We start from the raw sequence: 5040 nt of genomic DNA, 5'->3' as shown, positions 1-5040 counted from the left end.
CATTGATGGTGGTGGCCCCACTGTTACCAGATGACTTATATGCCTGGATAGCTTGGCTGACTACAGCGTGAGGCTGATAATGCCAAGGTTGCAGGTTCGATCCTGTATGGGATCCCCAGTATGGGACAGCTACATATTCCTGCATTGCAGGGGGTTGGACTAGATCATCAAGATCCCTTCCATTCTGTGATCAGGACGTGCCACATTAGTGGGTCCTCCTAAACCAGCAGCTGAAGACAAGGGAAGATCGATCTCTCCGTGGCCATTTAAAGTACGGTGCCTGCGAGGGAATGAGGCAGGGGATCCTAGACGTGCGGCGGGAGAGGGAGCGGGGCTGGCTTTGAACCTGGATCGACGGTCACGTCTGTATGGGGTGCGGAGAATGACCTGGCATCGGTTGCGCTCCATATCCTGGGAGTGCAAGAAGAGTTTCTCTCCCCTAACAGCCGCCTCCTCGTCCCTTCCGTCGAAGAAAACTACCTCTCGGCAACGCTGCGCAGGGGCGCGCGGAGTGGGACGTGAATCGCTTCTGAATAAATGTCTCTATTAATGAATTATTAGCTCGGCTCTCCTGACCTTAAAAGTGGGATGAAGAGGCGCCCAGGGCAAGAAAGGAAAGCTGCTGGAGCCTTTATCGGTCTCCTGTCAGAGGCGCCCGACCATTTGTCTTCCCCCTCAGATCGCGAGAATTAATTAATATGAAAGGAAACTTTTTTAATTGTGTGTCAAACGAAATCAGATAGGGTCTCCGCCCCTCCCAGATTCAATATATATTCTTTAGGGTCTTCGCTTCTTCCAGCTTATTTCCCCCCCCCCTTTCTTTCACAAGGAGAAAGTGTAAGAAGCAAAGGGGTGATGTTGGGGGCGGCGGGGGCGGTATGTATGTAATATTCCCAAGGAGGGGAAAAATGATGGATTTGGGGGTAGATAATTTATCGATCCTGGCTCCTCTTCCCGCTTGTTTTATTTTAGAGGTCATTAATCAATGAAGAAAAACACACCACCGCGTCTCACCTTTTTGCATGTAATACAAACACTTTCCCCTTCCTTATTTATTTCTCTGGGAATGGATTCCTAACAAATATTCGCCGATCGATCCGGTGGAGGGGGCGATGGATTTTTATCAAAGTTTGACCGCTCGCGAAACCGATCGATTTGATTTGTTTCCAGCGTTCGTCCTATAAATAATAATCTTTTTCTTTCTTTTGGGGGGGGGGGGGAAATGAGATGAGGAAGACAGCGCGAGGAGGCCAGGTGTGTGCGTTCGTGTGCGTGTTGTGGGCGGGTGTTCATAGGATATAAGCTTTTGCTGCCTCTTTAAACGCAGGAAGTAGCGAGAAAGTACTAGCACGCGCTGAGAAGAGGCACATTTAAAGGAAATCAAGAAGAGGAAAGCGAGGCACAACGCGCGCTGGCGCGCACCAAACAGTCTGGCAAGGCAGACGCAAAGCGAAAGGGTCAAGCTCTTTGCTCGCGCGCCTGTCGCTGAGCATCCGGACGCAGAACCGGCCTCCTGTTAAAATGCGCGTGCACCGCCAGGCACTCTCGCTTCAGCGCTGACCCTAACAATCCTAAACAGCAGTGTGTGTGTGTTTTTCACGTTGTCCCCCCAATTCTAGGGGTGGGAATTCTTGGGGATCTTATTGGGGCCATTATATTTCATGGCTATCCCTTGCCCACTTTTAAGAACCGTGCATCACCACACCGATTGAATTATGTACCTCTCTGTGCAAAGAAAGAGGCAAAGCAATCCCCTGGGCAAAGCGGAATCGATCTCCTTGTCCCTCGCTGCATGAATGACAGCGGGGAAGTAGGGAAGGTTGGCTCGGGAACCGGGAGACGTCATCGGGGAGCTGGAAGGGACACACGTGGCCGGTGCAGGACAGATCCAAAGCCGCCGCAAACTTTCATGAGAGAGAGAGAGCGGAAAGACCTACACGAATAATAGTAAGCGCCGTCGGTTCCGCAACGTCCGAGGCCTTAATTCTTAAGGAAATTGGGAGGAGGAGCGAAGGATAGGTTTGCACTAATCCGGCATAAACCCCTGTTTAAAGATTTAATGGTGCAGGATCTCCGAGGGAACCCTGATCTCCGGCTAGGAGAGCGGATTGCATCCCGAAAAGGATCCGTTTGATTCGTTCTCGCAAATTGCCTCTCTCCCTCCTGCAAACAGCCTGTAAGACAAATGCCGCTATTGACAATGCATTTAAGCGCAAGGAAGGGCGATGAACAATCCTACGAGTTGGTGGTTTGTTTCTCCCTCCCTCCTCCCGCTTTTTCCCCCTCGCATCTGAAGGGTTATTAGCAAAAAAAAAAAAAACCGCAAAAAGCCCACCAAGTGTATTTATAGAGGGAGAAGGCCAATAGTTGGAATCAGACCTAGAGACCACCTAAGGGCCTGCCGTCATTCTTAACGCGTTAAATTATAAGTGATTGAAAGCGATACAGTTACAAAGGAAATTCAGGCAAAAGAAAAGTTGCTGAGAGTTCAAACTTGCGCAGGAAGTCCCATCCTGCTTCTTCAGTCACTATGCCTAGGATCGTAGCCTAAAAGCGGCGACAGAGTTTAGATCAACGCAGTAATTTTGCGGGATCTCTTCGAATTATTCGCATCATCGACCGTCTTACACTCAAGAGTTTTAGAAAACTTGTTTTCGCGGATCCCCTCTCCCTTTCCTCCACCCGCGTGCTTAAAAGAGCAACAGAACTTTTTCTTTTTAGAAAATGGCGACTTAGAAGGGTGGTAGGAATGGAAATTCGTAATATTCGAGGCGATCGAATTGATCAAGGGTAGCGAAAGGACTTTGACAATCGGCCAGCTTTAAATTTCAGAAAATCAGAGGCGCTGGTTCCTTCTCCGTCCCTCCCTCCGTCCGCCGCCCCCCTTTAGTTGCGTGTTTGCCTTTAACTTAGGTGTTATCAATCTGTTCCGAAAAATGACGAATGGCCTTGTCACAGTGACGCCAGTCAAAACATTCTCTCGCTCTGCCCCGCCGCCGCCTTTTGTCCTAGCAGTTCTGTTCAGATTTGTGTGAAAGTGTCTTGCCTTGGACGCAGACGAAAACTAAACAGCACCGGCGTTTCCCAGGCTCTCTAAAAAAAGCAAGGAGTGTGGAGAAGTGCGGGGAAGGGGTGGGAGGCAGGAGGAGACACGGGCTCCGCAAACACTTGCCTGCGTGGGCTATTATTCATTGCTAAACGAGGAGCGTGGAACATGCGTCCTCGGACACGCGTGGCGCAGGGAAGAGGGTCTAGAAGCGGAACCATTCCTTTCTGTCTGAGCAGAAAGCGCTTTTTGACAGGCTGTGCACGCTAAAGCAGATCAATGCCCCGCGCAATCCATCCGCCTTGCAAAGGAAGCACAGCAGAAGTTGGTTGGGGGAAGTTTGTCATATGCATTCTTTTTTTCCCTCGGTTAGGTTTACACGCTACACGCAGTGTGCTCATGCTCCGAATTATGAACAACCCAAGGAAAGCGCGGGCAAGTTGGGGTACAGCAAAATGGCTCAAACGTTGACCTCGCTTGAAATCCCATCGTGTTTAACTTAGGCAATGAGACTTTAAGGGGGCAGAAGCGCGTTCGTCCGTGCACACGACCGCCAGTTCCTAACTGCTAGGCGTTTATGTGTCGTTTTGAGCAAAGGCCCGGAGACAGCGCCTCAAACGCTTAACACGTTGCTGCACGAGTTATTCTGTAAAAACTGTTTCATCCCGGGGACAGGAGGAATGGATGAATGGATGAATAGATTAGCACCTTCCCTTTGGAGCTGCTCTTGGCCAAGGGATAGAATAACAGAATTTCAGAGTTGGAAGGGACTTTGAGGATCATCTAGTCCAACCACCTGCAACGTCGACATAATGATGGAATCCACAAGGCGCTTCCTTAGGTCTTGAAGCGGCTCGGTGCACGTTCTCCTGGCACCGACCCAAGTGGCTTGTGAATCGCAAAAAAAAGGCTACAAAGCGGTTTGGCTTTGAAAGAGGACCCTGTTTCCAACAAGGGGAAAGTTATGAGCCAATGGTTTTATTCGGCTCCCCCTGCACCCCCCACGCTACACCACTGCCTCAGGTTAAGTACTGGAATATCTCTGAGCCGACGTGACGTCCTGAACCCAGCAAGGCCGATCGGTGGGGTGGGGCTGGGGGGGACTCCGAAGCGTTTTGCTCGGTGGAGCCTGGGCTCTGGGAAGGGGCAGACTTTCAGGAGTGCCAACTTGAATCAAATACGGAGGGAGGGGCAAAGAAGTCGCGCCCCACATAATCGATCACAAGACACGGCACACCATTTGAATGGACACTGGCCATCCACTGGGGGGGACGGACCACCCCCTCAAATAGGGGGCGGAGGGACCTCGACCCCTAGCAGTTGGCTCCTGGGGACGTTTCACCCTCTTCCGGAACCCAGAAGTCTACCAATGACCCCAACCCTGCCCCTAACGCAGATTCCCCCCCTTCCCTCCAGCCGTCTGGCAAACGACGGAAGCAGCAGCAGCCGCAGCCTTCTCGCCCTGTTCAAGAACCAGGCTGCTCTGAACTTAACCTACGCGAGGTTGCGCGCGGCGGGGAGGGTGGGGGTTGTGTTGCGAGTTTAAGCAGCGCTCCGATCCGCCGCTCTTTCCCCCTCCCTCTCCTCCCTCTCCCTCCTTGCTCCCTCACACGCTTGTGTTTAGTGCTGTCGTAAAACCCACGTGTCTCGCCCGGAGGCTGCCAGAGCGCCGAGCGCAGCGGAGCCCCGCCGCTCCTGCCGTAGAGCGCCGCGGCGAGAGCCAGCGAGGAAGACGCCGGAGATCTCCACGCGGGACAGCCTCCCCACGTCCCCGCCGTCCGAACCCCGCTCGGGCGCCTCTCCCGCTGCTTGAGCGGAGCTTTTCGGGAACATCATCTCTCCAGCCCCCCTTCCCCACCGCCCCCACTTTCCTTCCCCTCAACGACCCTGGATCTCCTCCGGGAGAGAAGAGCCCTGCGCGCCTTCAGATCCGGGTAGCCCACAAAGAGATCCAGGTAAAAGAGAGGCGGGCGGGATTATAGATGGCTGGGGGA

At 52.7% G+C, this 5040-nt stretch overlaps 1 protein-coding gene across 5 annotated transcripts in view; it reads left to right on the top strand.

Moving 5' to 3' along the window:
* Positions 1 to 1223: 1223 nt before the first annotated feature.
* The window catches only part of PRDM6 (PR/SET domain 6), a 101751-nt gene continuing 97934 nt past the window's right edge, over positions 1224 to 5040 (top strand). For 4 of the 5 annotated variants that reach the window (XM_083464543.1, XM_083464541.1, XM_083464542.1 and 1 more), the window contains exon 1: positions 4076 to 5001. The gene's annotated coding sequence lies outside the window, so the exon portion shown is untranslated. Of the gene's footprint in view, positions 1255 to 4075; positions 5002 to 5040 lie in introns of those variants that run through there. The other variant, XM_083464540.1, reaches the window with a different exon arrangement.

Source organism: Podarcis liolepis, assembly GCF_965112155.1.
Source record: "Podarcis liolepis genome assembly, chromosome: 11".
Classification (NCBI taxonomy): Eukaryota; Metazoa; Chordata; class Lepidosauria; order Squamata; family Lacertidae; genus Podarcis; species Podarcis liolepis.
This window is presented reverse-complemented; position numbering and strand designations above follow the sequence as displayed.